General features: G+C 42.7%; 1 long non-coding RNA gene and 1 pseudogene across 3 annotated transcripts in view; one reads left to right on the top strand and one right to left on the bottom strand.

Moving 5' to 3' along the window:
* Positions 1-2,444: 2,444 nt before the first annotated feature.
* Positions 2,445-18,045, bottom strand: part of LOC309668323 — a 36,419-nt gene continuing 20,818 nt past the window's right edge. Inside the window, exon 3 of one of the 2 annotated variants that reach the window (XR_014268185.1) lies at positions 2,445-4,864. This is a non-coding gene — a long non-coding RNA (uncharacterized lncRNA). Of the gene's footprint in view, positions 5,410-18,045 lie in introns of both variants that reach the window. The other variant, XR_014268186.1, reaches the window with a different exon arrangement.
* LOC309668317 (SKA complex subunit 2 pseudogene) lies at positions 5,425-9,007 on the top strand (annotated as a pseudogene). Its single transcript has one exon. The product of its transcript is annotated as an SKA complex subunit 2 pseudogene (transcript).

The raw sequence follows: 18,045 nt of genomic DNA on the forward strand, positions 1-18,045 counted from the left end.
TGAATCACTTTGCTGTACCGCAGAAATTGATACAATGTTGGAACTCAACTATACTTCAAAAAAAATTTTTTTTTAAATAAAACAAAACAGACCCTTGGGGAAGGCAGGGCATGTTTTGAGGTTATTTCAGCCAGGGTGTCCTAGGCGAGGTATGAAATGAGCGCCTTCCTGCTCCTTCCCCAGAGTAGGGCTGACACATGTCTGGCTCGAGTAAATTGAAGACCTCATCTCAACTGACTCATCTGTCTGTAACACATTCGAATGCCAAAGCAAATGGAGAAGAGGAGAAGCCTTGTAGGAAGAAGGAGAGCAGACACATATTTCAACTTATTAAGATGTATTTTTAAAGGCATATATTTTTAACTGTGCAACCAAAAGGGACTGATTCTTTGGATGGCCAACCTGAAGTTCGCAGAGGTGAACTGATCTTCCTAAAGTAATTCTTAGTGTAATAGGGAAGAACCTTTGTATTCTATTACAAGTTAATCTCTAAAGGGATGTTGCCCATAAGCTTAAATTACACATCATGGCCCATCTCTGGGAACCCTGCCTCCCATGCAGTGAGCATTAAGCTAAATTACCTTTGTTTAGATCACAGGAAACATCCTGACCAGGACCACCTGTGAACAGCTGCAGGAAGGAAGAATTAACACATTCCCTCTGGAGTTTGACTGGAACCAGCACTTTACCCCTTCCCTTTTATTTATTTACTTATTTATTTATTTTTAAGATTTTTTTTTTAATGTGGACCATTTTTTAAAGTATTTATTGCATTTGTTGCTATATTGCTTTTATCTTGTATTTTGGTTTTTTGGCTGTGGGGCATGTGGGATCTTAGCTCCCCGACCAGGGATTGAACCTGCACCCCCTGCATTGGAAGGCAAAGTCTTAACCTGGATCGCCAGGGAAGTCCCTCCCTCCCCTTTTAGTATAAAAGAAGCCTGTATTCTAACTTGGGAAAATGGTTCTTTGGGACACAAGTCCACCATCTTCTCGGTCTGCTGGCTTTCTGAATAAAGTCGCTATTCCTTCCCCCAACAAATTGTCTCTTGATTTATCGGCTGTTGTGTGGCAAGCAGAGCGAGCTTGGACTCAGTCACATTAGTAATAATAGTGAGAGTAAAAATAATAAGAGCAGCATAACATATTCATTATCTATCAGGAGCAGCAAAAAGAGCTTTCCCATCGACTCCCTACAATGACCCTGTGGTATGAAGAATGCCCTCAAACAGATGAGGAAACAAACCAAGACAGTCCTAAGTCCTGGAACCAGGAGCGGATCGCTGCTCTGCTGGACTCCGTGGCCCATGTCCCTGTAACTGCTCCACCATATGTCTCCTGGCTGCACCAGATTGTTTCCCAGTTAGTGTCAGAGCTGGGGTGACACTCAGGTCCCCGCCCAGGGGGTCTTTCCATTATACCCACCATCCCCTCAAATAGTAGTCAAGGGCTTCACCAGCACTGCAAGGGTGCGAACGGCAAAATCCAGACTGCGGGACGCTCTTCAGGTCAGCCACAGAGAAACTGTAGGGAAGGGGAGGATCCAGGGGGATATCCAGAATTTAAAGAGAGTCAAAAGACACGTCCAATTAAAACATGAGCAAGACTAAATAAAACATGGTGTCTAGTGATGCACAGCCGGGTGATAAAACTATAAAGAGCTCAAGTTTGCGATTCCTATAAACGTCAGGAGAGAGGCTACTACTGGGGGAAGGAGGGGTGTGGGTTGGGAGGGGACACAGAAGGGTCGTCCGGGGGTCGCTGGAAAAGTCTACCTTTAGACCTGGGTAGTGGTTACAAAGGTGTTCACCTTAGAATCATTCGTTAAAGTCATACCTTTGTTTTCTGTACCTGTACTTTATTTTATTTTAACATTTATTTTATTATTGTGCATATACTTATGTTTTACTTAACAACAAGATAACTTTTAAAGTTGTACCCCAGGGCTAGTCCTGGTACCACCACACAAAGGCCACCCTTCCAGTGTCTGATGTCCCATACTGCCTTTGCCACGGTCATGGTCCACTGAGAACCTTTCTAAGACAAGTCAAGGCCCAGACAGACTCATTCTAAGCCAAAGTGTGTGTGTGTGTGTGTCCATGTAAAAGCACGTGTGTCCGTGTGACCCAATCATACGCATCCCCTCCTCACTTCTCAGATTGTACCTGCTGGGGCAGGTGGAAGCCTCTTTCCTTTCAAGTCCATTTTCTTCAGTGGCCTCAGAGGCCATTTTCAATCTTCAGAGCCCAAGGTTGAGAAAATCTACTCCTGAAGGCATCCAACCTGAGTCTTAACTCTCTAGAAGGTACTTAGCACCCCTGATCTGCTTACTGAACAGCTGTTCCTTACGTAAGTTGCTTGTACCGACTTTGCGCATCAGGTAAGCCTCACCTTGTTCCCGCGGGGGCACCACCTTTCCCCCCTCCCTCTGCTCTTTCCCCCTCTTTACCTTCACTTCTTTTATTTATTTATTTATTTATTTATTTATTTATTTATTTATGGCTGTGTTGGGTCTTCGTTTCTGTGCGAGGGCTTTCTCTAGTTGTGGCAAGCGGGGGCCACTCTTCATCGCGGTGCGCGGGCCTCTCACTGTTGCGGCCTCTCTTGTTGCGGAGCACAGGCTCCAGACGCGCAGGCTCAGTAGTTGTGGCTCACGGGCCTAGTTGCTCCGTGGCATGTGGGATCTTTCCAGACCAGGGCTCGAAACTGTGTCCCCTGCATTGGCAGGCAGATTCTCAACCACTGCGCCACCAGGGAAGCCCCTTTACCTTCACTTCTTGCTTCACACTAAATTTTGCTCCTTTCTGAGTTTGGAAAGAAAATGGGGGGAAGGGTGAATCCATAAGAGGAAGTGCAGAGAAAGGGAAAATAGAGACACTTCCCATCATCTCTGTCCGGGATGCTGTCCACATGGCCACACCTGCCCTCCGATGCCCCAGGGCAGGAAGATGAACTGTCCCTGCCCTCATGCTTCAGATAGGCACAGGAGGAGTGGGGGCACGGGGGGGGTGTTCCTGCTGCCTTCTGCGGGGAGGGGGTCCTGGGCACCCCCTGGAGCATTTATGGAAGTCGTTCTTGGCAGCAAAGTCACAAGAACCTTGTTGCGAAGGAGCACGAGGCTCCCCAGAGACACCGGGCAGAAATGACGAAGTGGAAAAACCCACAGTCAAAAAAGGAAAGAAAAACACGAGGTGCCCTCTTAGGAAAAGACCAGCATCCTCTGCCCCCTAACGTGGCTGCCAGTGCCTTCGGTGCCCGCAGGTCAGCGCTGAGTCTCTTTTTGTCCAGAACCAGTTTTCAGTGACTAAACAACTCTGAAGTCCTTGCTTTTCCCTTGGGCCTGCTATTTCTCCCGCTTTCTTGTGGGCTATTTTTTCCCCTTTGATTCTCTCTCCCACTGTCCCTTCCTCCTTCACCTGGGAAGGCCCCCAGCGAAGACCACCAGACTTGGGTGTGTGCCCAGAGATGGAGCAAAAGAGGACCAAGAACAAAGCCATTAACTCCCGCACCATCTGGGTGGTCCCCTTCCCAGAACTCAGTCGTTTTGACAAGCTTACAAGTTCCAGCCAGAGAACAAGTTTTCCACGGTAGTCAAGCTCAGGGGGGACTGAGGTAACAGGAGCTAAATGCTGTTGTTGTTTTTTTAATTGAAGTATAGTTGATGTACAATATTATATAAGTTACAGGTGTACAATATAGGGATTGACAATTCTTAAAGGTTATACTCCATTTATAGTTATTATAAAATATCAGCTATCTTCCCCGTGTTGTAAAGCCTGGGTTTGAAGGATGGCAGATTAGCGTAGACAAAGCCAAAATTATACCCAAACCTGTATCAAGTCAGGGCTTCAACAGGCAGCAAAGTTCCCTGGATCCCTGATGATGCCAGAGTCTTTGCTTTGTAACCCCGATCTGAGCAGTGGGTGTATCAGTATTCCCCACCATTCAATCAATACCGACTTGCTGAGTGCCTGCTCTTACCCTAGCGTTCTGCAAACTGCTGTGGACAATGCCAAAAAGCAGAACAATAACATCCTTCCCTTAGTTATTAGGCGGTGGAAATAGGACAAGCACGTGGGAGAGAATCACGTACTGTTTTTTTTTTTTGTTCTTTTTGTTTTGTTTTTTTAAAGGGAACGCTATTTATTTATTTTATTTTATTTTTGGCTGTGTTGGGTCTTTGTTTCTGTGCGAGGGCTTTCTCTAGTTGCGGCGAGCAGGGGCCACTCTTCATCGCGGTGCGCGGGCCTCTCATTATCGCGGCCTCTCTTGTTGCGGAGCACAGGCTCCAGACGCGCAGGCTCAGTAGTTGTGGCTCACGGGCCTAGTTGCTCCGCGGCATGTGGGATCTTCCTGGACCAGGGCTCGAACCCGTGTCCCCTGCATTGGCAGGCAGATTCTCAACCACTGCGCCACCAGGGAAGCCCTCACATACTGTTTTATGTGGTTAATTTAACATCAAAGGGAACACACAGTTAATTTGTGCCAGAAGAGTTCAGAAGAAGGTAAATTTGGGGAGTGTACTAGCATCCTAGGGTGTGCTGTAACAAATCACCACAAATTGGGTGGCTTAAAGCAACAGAAATGTATTCTCTCACCATTCTGGAGGCCAGAAGACTGAAGTCAAGGTGTTGGCGGGGCCATGCTCCCTACGAAGGTTCTAAGTGTGAGGATCCTTCCTTGCTTCTTCCAGATTCTGGTGGCTTCAGGCAATCTTTGGGTTGTGTCGGCATCACTGCAATCACTGCCTCTGTCTGCACATGGCCGTCTCTGCTGTGTCTTCTAAGGACACTTGTCCTTGGATTTAGGGCCCAGTCGGGGAATCCAGGACACTCTCATCACAAGATCCTCAACTTAATTACATCTGCAAAGACCGTTTTTCTGTTAATATTTATTGCAATAGAGTTGATTTACAATGTTGTGTTAGTTTCAGGTGTACAGCAAAGTAATTCAATTTTGCATAGAATTACACATACACATAATTGAATTATACATTCAATTATATAAATATATGTACTCTTTTTTAAAAAAAATTCTCTTCCCTTAAAGGTTATTACAAATATTGAATATAGCTCCCTGTGCTATACAGTAGGTCCTTGTTGGTTATCTATTTTATATTTAGTAGCGTGTATATTTTAATCCCAGACTCCTAATTTATCCCTCCCTCTCTCCCCCCTGCCCTGTTTTTCCAAATAAGGTCACATTCACGGGTTCTGGGGCATGGCCATATCTTTTTGGGTGCCACCATTCAGCCCGCTACGAGTGATATTCCCGATGTCTGGGAAATACACTTTAATTCTTCACTCATTCACTCAGTCATACGTGTTGTGCACCTGCTATGTGCCAGGCGCCATTCTAGATGCTGGGGACCCACCCGTTCAGGGTCCTACTCTTCGTGGAGTTTCCATTCTAGGGGGAGGGCATGGACAGTGCATGATTACAAATAAACAAGAAAATATTAGGGAATAATACAGGCTGTAAGGAAAATGCACCAGGGACATGTGATGGAGAGATTTGGTGGCTACTTTAGACTTAGAAGGGAAAGGCCTTTCTGCCGAGGTGACATGAAGCTGAGGTCTGCCAGGAAAGAGCCAGCGTGTGGAGACTGGGCAGAGGAAACAGCAAGAGCAAAGCCCTGATATGGGAGCAAGCTTAGCATCCTCAAGGAGCAGAAAGAAAGGGGCTGGGACGTGGTGAACCAGAAAGGAAGTGGCAGGAGGTGGGGCTGGAGAGGCAGATTGTGACAGATGGTGTGAACCCTGGAGGCTGGATAGGGAGCTTGGCTTTTATGCCAAGAGCCAGGGGAATCCATTCAGTTTCAGCGAGGAGAGCACTGTCAGTTAAGTTATGATCTGGGTGCTGAGAGGAAAACGGGCTGCAGAAGGGCAAGAGTCGATTAGGGAGGTGAGTTACAGGTTAGGAGGTTACTGCTGCTGTAATCAAAGGTATGAATGGTAGCTTGAACCAGGATGTGGTACGGAGATGGAGAGGACAGATTCTGGAAATCTCCTGGAGGTAGAGGTGACAAGATTTCCTGATAGATTGGTCATGTGGGGTAAGTAAAGGAGAGAATCAAGAATGGATCTTAGGACTTCCCTGGTGGCACAGTGGTTAAGAATCCACCTGCCAACGCAAGGGACACGGGTTCAAGCCCTGGTCCGGGAAGATCCCACATGCCACGGAGCAACTAAGCCCGTGAACCACAACTACTGAACCTGAGCTCTAGAGCCTGCGAGCCACAACTACTGAAGCCTGCACGCCTAGAGCCCGTGCTCCGCAACAAGAGAAGCCAGCGCAATAAGAAGCGCGCGCACCGCAACGAAGACCCAGTGCAGCCAAAAATAAAATACAATTAATTAATTAATTAAAAAAAAAGAAATAATGGATCTTAGGGGACTTTCCTGGTGGTCCAGTGGTTAAGACGCCATGCTTCCACTGCTGGAGGCACTAAGATCCCACAAGCTGCATGGCCCACCCCACCCCCCCCAAAAAAAGGATCTTAGTAGCCAAGACATGGAAGCAACCTAAATGTCCATCGACAGATAAATGGATAAAGAAGATGTGGTACATATATACAATGGAATACTACTCAGCCATAAAGAAGAATGCAATAATGCCATTTGCGGCAACATGGATGGACCTAGAGATTATCATACAAAGTAAGCCAGACAGCAAAAGACAAATATCATATGTAATTGCTTATATGTGGTATCTTAAAAAAAAATGATACAAATGAACTTATTTACAGAACAGAAATAGACCTACAGACATAGAAAACAAACTTATGGTTACCAACGGGAAAAGAGGGGAAGGGATTAATTAGGAGTTTGGGATTAACATACACATACTACTATATATAAAATAGATAACCAACAAGGACCTACTGTATAGCACAGGGAACTATGTTCAATATTTTGTAATAACCTATAAGGGAAAAGAATCTGAAAAAGAATAGATACATATATATGTATAATTGAATCACTGTACTGTACATCTAAAACTAATGCAACATTGTAAATCAGCTATACTTCATTAAAAAAAATTAAAATTAAAAAAAAAGAATGGAGGAGGAATGTCAACTATTCAACATGGAGACGAAGGTCGATAAGCTGCAACTGATGTTCCAGAAAGCTGACTCTGATCTGGATTACATTCAGTACAGGTTGGAATATGAAATCAAGACTAATTATCCCGATTCAGCAGGCAAGAAAAGTCCAGTTACACTCTTAAAGGAATTGTCAGCAATAAAGTCTCGATATCAAACTTTGCACGCACGCTTTAAACCAATTGCTGTCGAGCATAAAGAGACTAAGAGCCGCATTTGTGCTACTTTCAATAAGACTATGACCTTGATACAAGAACTACAAAAGCAAACAGACCTGAAGCTCTTACCACTGACTGAAGAAGAGAAAACTGTGGCAGAGCAATTAAGAGCTCACATGTCAGACTTATGATGAAGAAATGAACTTGCAAAAGGGAACTCTAATGGGGAAGAGATCAATTCCAGAGAGATTTAGGAAGATGTCTTGTTCGCATTTGATGACTGTTGGTGGGGGGATGACAAAGAAGATTTGGCTTGGGTTACTGGATAGTGATGCCTGCCACAAGACAGGGGAATACGGGAAGAAGGGCAGATATTGTGCTCATAATGTTCAGCCAAAGGGATGGAATGGAAATAGAGAGATTTTAAAAAATATATGTATATACACTTAGTCTTGTAATTTCAGGCAAGTAAGTCTCAACACCATTTTGTATCTGTTTTTGTATAATCAGGATAACACAGATGTCCTGGCCTACTGTAAAAGAAAATTATGTACTATCAGTCAGTCAAATGTGAATGAACATGCTTTGGAAATTAAAGGATAGAAAAAAAAAAAAAAGAAAGGAAGAATGGATGTGGCGATCATTTTGCAATGTACACCTGAAACTAATGTTATATGTCAAATATAGTTCAAGATAAAAGAAAGTCGGGCTTCCCTGGTGGCGCAGTGGTTGAGAATCCGCCTGCCAATGCAGGGGACACGGGTTCGAGCCCTGGTCCAGGAAGATCCCACATGCCGTGGAGCAACTAAGCCCGTGTGCCACAACTACTGAGCCTGCGCTCTAGAACCCACGAGCCACAACTACTGAGCCCGCGTGCCACAACTACTGAAGCCTGTGCGCCTGGAGCCCGTGTGCCTGGAGCCCGTGCTCCACAACAAGAGAAGCCACTGCAATGAGAAGCCCGCGCACCACAACGAAGAGTAGCCCCCACTCGCCACAAATAGAGAAAGCCCGCGCACAGCAACGAAGACCCAATGCAGCCAAAAATAAATAAATAAATGAATGAATAAATAAAGATTAAAAAAAGTCAACATCCTAAATGAAAAATAAAATGAATGGCTCAGATTTTAGAAGCAAGCAACAGAGCTTCTGGCTTTTGTTTTTAATTGTGATTAAACACACACAGTGTCAAATTTACCATTTGAACCACTTCATGCACAATTCAGTGGTGTTAAGTATATCCACAGTACTGTGCAACCATCACCGCTCTCCAATTCCAGAACTGGGGTGTGTATGTTTTGCGCACTGAACAAACTGAGTATTCATCAGATTCTGCGGAAAGCAGAGAGCGTGGAGTTTCTTGGCAGTCAGCGTCACTGCATCTAAAGGCCCGTGTCTGATGGGGGCTCCCGTTTCCTCCTTTCCAGTGGGCTCCCGCGCACGGGGCGTGTGACGGCATGCTTTATTTTCCTCTCGATTTTGCTTCGGCTGAGCCTAGGAACAGTCCTGGGCACGGTGCTGATTAGTAACTTCCGCTTGACCCTAATTAGGACCGAGGCTCTTATAGTCCATCAACCTGACGCAGGCGGCTTCTGGGTGGAGCAAGGGTTAAAATCCTTTTGACATGAACCTGAAGCTTCGCTCCCTCTCGTCCACGGGGGACATCAGTTACAGAAGGGTTGGCTGACGGACAAGAGGGCTGTTGCCTCCAACTGAAACCCTGGAGGAGACGGACGCGCTGCAGAGGCCTGCGGAGAGGGAGGGGGAGGGCGGAGGGAGGGCGGAGCTGAGTGGCCTGGTTTGCAAAGAGACCTTGGTCTTTAACAGCTGACTTAAGAGAACTCTCTACGATTAGAACAAACAAACAAAGGCCACCTATGGTGAACTCGACGTTTTCCCATCCTCAAGATTGGGCTCCCCTGAGTTAACGTGTGTGAATCAGTAACAGCTTCTTCTATAGTTTAAGGATTTATAGAGGATTAGGACAGTGCATCTCTATTTTCTAAATGGTTGCGTTTTTATAACCCTCTGGGGAGAAGCTTAAGGGAATCCTCTAGATACTCCTGTAGAGGAGAAATCCTATAGGTAAATTGGCAAACTAGTTAAGAGACTGGCCCAGCAGGAAGTTAACTAATTACCTTTACCATCTTACTAGTGTAAGGAGCTGAAATGGGTTTTTTTTTTTAAACTGAACTATAGTTGATTTACAATGTTATGTTAATTTCTGCTGTACAGCAAAGTGATTCAGATATATATATATATATATATATATATATATATATATATATACACACACATTCTTTTTTTATATTCCTTTCTATTATGGTTTATCAGAGGATATTGAATATAGTTCTCTGTGCTATACAGTAGGACCTTGTTGTTTATCCATCCTATACATAATAGCTTACATCTTAAATGGTTTTAAGATGTAAACTTTAAGATGTAAACTCCATCTTAATTCCTGTTTTAGTTTGCTATTGCTGCTATAACAATTTATCACACACTTGGTGCCCTGAACAATACCATTTGTTATCTTACAGTTCTGTAGGTCAGACATGTCATTGGGCTAAATCTGGGCATCACCAGGGCTGTGTTCCTTTCTGGAGGCTCTAGGGGAGAATCTATTTCCTTGCCTTTTCCAGCTTCTAGAGGTGGCCTCACTCCTTGGCTCCTGGCCCCTCCCTCCATCTCCAATGCCAGCAATGGCTACGCATCTTATCACTCTAATCTCTTCTGCCTTCCACTTCCAAATTTAATTATCCCTGTGATTATATTGGCCCCACTGGATAAAACAAAACAATCTTCCTATTTTAACTTCAGCTAATTATCAACCTCAATTCCATCTGCTACCTTAATTCTCCTTTGCCACCTGAGGTAATGAAACCCAGCAGGACCCTTTAGGGCTCCCACGTGCAAAACGTTTCCATGTCCCCTGTTTCTTGTTTGTAGGCAATAGGCTTCATTCAGCCTCCATGACCTTCTCTGAGTTCCAAAGGGCAGATTCAAACAGTTGCTAATCAGGAAAGTCAGGGAATACAGAAACAAGGGAGGAGCAGTCCAGACATACTTGGGGCAAGGTCCTGGTTCCTCCTCAAGGAATAGACATAACAATATCTTTGAGTTCTTCTGCAGAACTAAGGCCCCCACTAAGGTGGAGGATGGTATTGATAACTTCTGGCTGAGCCCAAGATTCCTGGAGCACTGCCCTGTTACCTCACCACCAACCAATCAGAAGAAAGTCACACGCCCCGCAGCCCTCACCCCAAATTTTGCCTCTAAGAAAACTCCCCCCCAAACCATTGGGGAGCTCGGGGTTTTTGAGCGTGAGCCACCTGTTCTCCTTGCTTGGCCCTGCAGTAAACCTTTCTCTGCTCCAAACGCCATCATTTCAGTTTTATTTGGCCTAACTGTGTGTCGGGCACAGGAACTTTGTTCAGTAACACCTGTAAAATAGATCATCAGAACAGCTGGCTCCCTCAAGTGAAGCCCATGCATCAGTGGCCAACAGTCCTTGCCCATGGACAGAAGTCATAATCTCTTTAGGAACCACTGAAAAAAAAATCACCTTTACTGAAGTATAATTTACATACAATAAAATGCACCCATTTTTAAAATGGACACTTTAATGAGTTCTGACAAACATTTATACTCATGAATCCGTCAACATAATCAAGATATAGAACATTTCCACCGTCCCAGAAAGTTTCCTCATGCACCTTTGCAAGCCATCCCACCCCATTCCCACCACTGGGCCAGGAAATCACCGATCTGCTTTCTGTCACCATACAATAGTTTCTTTTCTAGAATTTCATTTAATTGGAAACATAGGTATTTTTTGTGTCTGGCTTCTTTCACTCAGTTTAATATTTTGAGATTCATCCATGTTGTTACATGTATCAATACTTTGTTCATTTTTCCTGATGAATAGTATTTCATTCTATGGCTATACCACATTTTTAAAAATCCATTCCTTTGTTGATGGGCATTTGGGTTCTTTCTAGTTTGGGGCCATTATGAATAAAGCTGCTAAGAACATCTGTGAACAAGTCTTTGTGTGGACACATACTTTTATCTCTTTGGGGTAAACACACCTAGACGTGAATTGCTGAGTCATGTAGTAAGTATATGTTGAAATTTATAAGAAACTGCCAAACAGTTTTATAAAGTGGTTACATCATTTTGCATTCCCACCAGTTCTGTATGAATGTTCCAGTTGTTCTACATCCTTGTCAACACTTGGCGTTATCCATTATTTTACTTGAAGCCAATTTAGTGGGTGTAAAGTGGTATCTCATTGTGGTTTTAATATTGTATTTCTTTAAATATAAATTGAACCTCTCCCCTCCCCCTGCAAAAGTATCCCTTAGAAAAGAGAATTGCCTTATATATGTGTCCTTATAAAGTATCCCATGTTATGCAAGGGCTATCTCAATTATTTTATATAACAAATCTTTGGGGAAGACACATTGGTTAGTAATGGAAAACAGGAGTGGCTAAAAGTCTATTTAAGATGAAACTAGATCCCCAGATCCCCTCCTCTATTCTGAGCAGATGGGCAACTGCCCCTTTCTTCACCCCAGCTGAAGCCTGGAAATTTATTCTCTGCAGACAGTAAAAGCAGAGTCTTGAACTGGGCCACACCAGAAGTGGTTAAGGGTCAGGATCCTGTGCTCTAAAACCAGTGGACTAAATAAAGGATTTAGTCCTGACCACTGGGGCCTCCAGATTGCTGGAGCTGGGCATATGCCCTCTAGAAGGAGAGCAGAGGAGGCGCATATCACCCTACACCCTGCCCAGGCTGGACCAGCCCTATCTGTGAGCCCTGAGCATCCAATCAGCTCTTTGATGTTTTACTATTACATAGGAACTGAGAGGCAGAGATTGTCAGACATTTGAGGATGATGATCTCTTAGATGAAAGACAGAAGCAAGATGAACAAGAATCAGAAAAAAATCAACTTGAAGGAAACAATAAGACAGGAAGTACAGAAGGGAGAGGTGTGAGAAGATACTGCATCTATGGAATAAAGGGATGCTATGAAAAAGGGACAGAGAGCAAAACAAAGCTCCCCAAAATATATTATACTAAATATATTACATTATGTAATGTTAACATGTTATAATAATATATAATGGTAGAATTAGAAACTCAAAGGAGGTGTTGGAAGATGAAATTGAGGGAATCTCCCAGAAAGTAGAGAAAAAGACAAAGAGCTAGAAAATTTTTCAGAAAGGATATGAAAACTAGGGCACAAGCCAGCAAGCCCAGAATCTGAGAACCAAGAGAATGGAGAGTAGAAATCATTGGAAAATAACTCAAGAAAAAATTTCCAAAACTGATGATGTGAGTTGGTGGAATAAAAGGGCATTTTTGTCAATGGATAAAAGCAGACCCATACCACAGACATCACCATGATACCTCAGAGCAATAGGGACAAAGAGAAGCTCCCTTCTAAAAGCTTCCAGGGAAAGGATAACAAATCAAATTGGCAGCAGACCTCTCAACAGGACACTGGAGGCTAGAAAACAATGGAACAACACCTTAAAAAGATCTGTAGGAGAATGACTTGTGACCAAGAGTTCAATTCCTACACAGATCATCAATCAAGGATGGGGCTGAATGAGAGCCATTAACAGACATGCAAGGGTTTCAAACATTTTAGCTACCATGCACCCATTTCCAGAAAGTTTTTAGAGGATGTGTTCCACCAAAATGAAGGGGTAAACCAAGAAAGAAAAAAAGCCATTTGATCTGGGAATCTAGGTCTCAACACAAGAGCGAGGAGAAGGGAATCCTCAGGGTGATGATGGTGCAGGGAGATCCCAGGATGACAGCTGGGCTGCAGTGCAGAGAGCAACCTGTCCCCTTAGGGGCCAGTCACCAGGCTCTCAGGAAAACACCCCAAAGAGGATGATGTTGGTAAAATGCATATTGTGTTTAAATCTATAATAAGGAGTTTTACATTTCCAAGGGAGATTTGGGGGAAAATGACACTAAAGTATGCAACTAGGTCGGGGCAACTAGGAAAAAGATTAGAAGGAAATATTTCTAAGTGGTAGGACTAGGTATAATTAAAGTTTTCTTCTTTATATTTGCCTAGATTTTCTCATTTTTATTTGACAGTTGGCATTTATTCGTTTGTAATTAGAATTGAAAGCTTAAACAAAGATGCTGTGTCAGTGGCTGTCAGCTTTGCAAGACCAATGTTCTTTCACATCATTGTCTCTCCACTTGGGATTTCTTCCAACTGAAAGCTTAACCATTGTATGAAGGCTCAGCTCCTGGGTCAAATGTCTCCCTCTTCATGGAATTTTCCCTGGAGACGACACCTCGCTGTCTCTGCTCTGTTGAATCTGGTGTTTTGCCTGTGTTATTGCACAAGCTGCCATGTGGGTTTGGAAGGATGTGCTCTCAAGTGCTTACACTGCCGTACCTCCTTGGGAGCAAGGATCACGCCTTATGTACCTCCATATCTCCTTAAGGAACACCCAGACGCATCCCTCCCTGCAGGCACTCAACAAGTTTATGAACCATATTTTACAGGTGGGGAGCTTGGCTGTGAACACAGCAGGTTAACTCACTCACACCACTTTATTATCTGCTTTCAAGTGCTGTACTCTGCAGCAAGGCAGGTAACTCTTGGCTGGCGCGATCGGTTTTTGGGGTAGGAGGGTTTACATGCCCAGTAGGAAGACAAGCCCCCATGCAGCAGCGGCTCGACACCACCTAAAGGCATCCTGGTGTTGCACAGATAAAGGCTCACGTGCTCAGTAAACTCAGCTCTTTGTCCCCATTGGACAAGTAAAGCAACTTAAAGGCATCCCGTCAATTACTGAATGTAGCACAAAGGATGTGTTCAAGCCCTAAGACCAAAACTAAGGACAAAGCTGTTGGGGTGTCTTTTAGATGAATTGAATGCTTATTTTAAACTGAATTTATTTAGGTGGGGGAGATAAATTATGAGTTTGGGATTAACATATACACTCTACTATATATAAACTAGGTAAACAACAAGGACCTACTGTATAGCACAGGGAACTCTACTCAATATCTTGTAATGAACTATAATGAAAAAGACTCTGAAAAAGAATATCTATATCTATATATATCTGAATCACTTTGCTGTACACTTGAAACTAACATAACATTGTAAATTAACTATACGTCAATTTTTAAAAACTTTATTTAAAGCAGAGAGATTCAACAGCAGGCTCTGAAGTCAGCCCACCTGGTTGGGAGCCTTGAAACCCTGACTCTCCCACTGCCTCTGCTTGAGTTTTGCAAAGTACACGTTAATCTTTATGTATTTCAGAGAATTCATCTGTAAAATGGAATGATATCTACCTCATGGGGTTGTGAGGATCACATGAGATAATGCAGGTAATGTGTTTAGAATAATAACTGTCCATTATTATCCATTCAACAGAGGATACTCCAAGTATTAAAAATGATATAAAGTTCTGGTATGGGGAGATGTTCCCTGTATATTACTTTTTTAAAACATTAAAAGCAATATGTTAAGTATGATCCCATTTTGAAAAGAAAAACGTGTGTATTTATAAGTATATTTGACATCAGTAGGGAAAAATTTAGAAGTATCTACACCCAAATTTGAATTTAACATGCATCTCATTTTCTTTAGTGCATATGTTAGTGGTACAACACAAAAATAAATATTTAAAAATATCTAGACTTGCACTGTCCAATTCAGTAGCCACCAGCCACATGTGGTCACTTAAATTGAAAAGAACTAAAATTAAATAAAATGTAAAATTTTATTCTTCATTCTAGCCATAGTTCAGCACGTTGCAGCCACACATGGCTAGTGGCTACGTCATTGTACATCACAAATGTGGACATTTCCATCATCACGAACGTTCTAATGGACAGCACTGGTCTAGGGGACCCAGGGGAGGGGACTTCTTGGTGATCTTTTCTCTTCCTTTGCTATAAAATGGGAAGAATTCCTCCAAACTTGGCTGGATGAGTTTAACAGGACCTCTCAGAAGACCCTCCGATTAGGTAAGGAAAGCCGTTCACACTCCATTTTCACCAGGCATCAACCCATCTACATGTAATTTTCTTTGTAATATTGGGTAACAACCTCGATCATCCTTTTTTTCTTTTAAATTATTTTTAATATATGGCAATTCCTCAAGAGATGACAAAAGCACGTTTATCAAGCAGCCTCATTTCCTGCTCAAGAGGATCCTGGGGGTGTCAGAAAGTACAGAGTTTCAGCCAAATTAATTTTTCATAACCCTGTGCAATGGAAGAACCATTGCCACCTGACTCAGCTTGCAAAGTTCTAAGTACTCAGGTCAAAAATAAGCTGCATTTCAGGGGCTCCGCAAACCCTTACTATGTCAAGTCCAGGGCGTTAAAGACAGCACGTGCTACCGTCATCACGAGACACTTCAGGAGGTAAGAACCCACCAGATGTTTGATTATTAACCAGTGTGGAACAGGTGAACCCGGCCGTTCTGTTCCCCTGGGAGAACCTGGGATCGGCTGGCTTGTGCTGTCCTCTGGCGCCCCCAAACGGCGCCTCATATAGGAAGCTAAAACCCCAATATTTACTCTATGAACTAAAGACTTTCTGCCTTCGTTTCTCTACAAGGTCACGAGCTTTCTCTTTAAAGTGACAGTTTACAAAACCAGGATAAGTGGATCAAGATTTCACACCAAAAAGTCTGTTGTGGTGCTAGAGGATTAGCCCCCCCAAAGACGCTATAACTAAGTTTTAGATTTTTCAATAATTTTATAATATTGTAATTAATTTATTTATTTTTGGCTGCGTTGGGTCTTTGTTGCTGCACGTGGGCTTTCTCTAGTTGTGGCGAGTGGGGGGCTACTCTTTGTTGTGGCGCGCGGGCTTCTCATTGCGGTGGCTTCTCTTGTTGTGGAGCACGGGCTCTAGGCACATGGGCTTCAGTAGTTGCAGCACGCGGGCTCAGTAGTTGTGGTGCACGGGCTTAGTTGCTCCGCGGCATGTGGGATCTTCCTGGACCAGGGAACAAACCCGTGTCCCCTGCATTAGCAGGTGGATTCGTAACCACTGCGCCACCAGGGAAGTCCCTATAATATTTTTAAGCATACAAAAAAGTATAGATAATGATACAACAGACATTCATGTATTTATGATTCAGTTGAACACCTAAAATATTATAGATTTATTTGAAATCCCAATCCTATTTCCCTTTCTTCTTAGAGGTAAAAATAAAACTCAGGATAGTGTTTTTCAGACCCATGTGTGTATTTATACTTGTACAGTCTTTATTAATGAACACATATAGTGTTGACTTGTGTGTTTCAATTTTTTTCAGGAAATTGGCGTCATACGGTATCATTCTGAAGGTCTTGTTTTTATTGATCAACATTGTTGTAAGAGTTATTTATCTTAATACATATGTATGTATGAACATATGTAAATGTGTATATATGTTAATACATAGTTGATTCATTTTTTTTTACTGCTGAAAAGTTCCCTATATAACTCTGCCCATTTTATTTATCTATTCTCCTTACAAAAAGTAATGGTAATTAGATAATTCATCTTTTTCTTTTTCTTTTTTTTTGAATTTTTGAATTTTATTTTATTTATTTTTTTATACAGCAGGTTCTTACTAGTTATCCATACACATCAGTGTATACATGTCAATCCCAATCTCCCAATTCATCACCCCACCACCACTTTCCCCCCTTGGTGTCCATACGTTTGTTCTCTCAATTTCTGCCCTGCAAACCAGTTCATCTGTACCATTTTTCTAGGTTCCACATATATGTGTTAATATATGATATTTGTTTTTCTCTTTCTGACTTACTTCACTCTGTATGACAGTCTCTAGATCCATCCACGTCTCTACAAATGACCCAATTTCGTTTCTTTTTATGGCTGACTAATATTCCATTGTCTATATGTACCACATCTTCTTTATCCATTCATCTGTCGATAGGCATTTAGGTTGCTTCCATGACCTAGCTATTGTAAATAGTGCTGCAATGAACATTGGGGTGCATGTGTCTTTTTGAATTGTGGTTTTCTCAGGGTATATGCCCAGTAGTGGGATTGCTGGGTCATATGGTAATTCTATTTTTAGTTTTTTAAGGAACCTCCATACTGTTCTCCATAGTGGCTGTATCAATTTACATACCCACCAACAGTGCAAGAGGGTTCCCTTTTCTCCACACCCTCTCCAGCATTTGTTGTTTGTAGATTTTCTGATGATGCCCATTCTAACTGGTGTGAGGTGATACCTCATTGTAGTTTTGATTTGCATTTCTCTAATAATTAGTGGTGTTGAGCAGCTTTTCATGTGCTTCTTGGCCATCTGTATGTCTTCTTTGGAGAAATGTCTATTTAGGTCTTCTGCCCATTTTTTGATTGGGTTGTTTGTTTTTTTAATATTGAGCTGCATGAGCTGTTTATATAATTTGGAGATTAATCCTTTGTTCGTTCATTCATTTGCAAGTATTTTCTCCCATTCTGAGGGTTGTCTTTTTGTCTTCTTTGTAGTTTCCTTTGCTGTGCAAAAGCTTTGAAGTTTCATTAGGTCGCATTTGTTTATTTTTGTTTTTATTTCCATTACTCTAGGAGATGGATCAAAAAAGATCTTGCTGTGATTTATGTCAAAGAGTGTTCTTCCTATGTTTTCCTCAAAGAGTTTTATAGTGTCCAGTCTTACATTTAGGTCTCTAATCCATTTTGAGTTTATTTTTGTGTATGGTGTTTGGGAGCACTCTGATTTCATTCTTTTACATGTAGCTGTCCAGTTTTCCCAG

This window comes from Balaenoptera physalus, assembly GCF_965194825.1.
Source record: "Balaenoptera physalus genome assembly, chromosome: 10".
NCBI classification, from domain to species: Eukaryota; Metazoa; Chordata; class Mammalia; order Artiodactyla; family Balaenopteridae; genus Balaenoptera; species Balaenoptera physalus.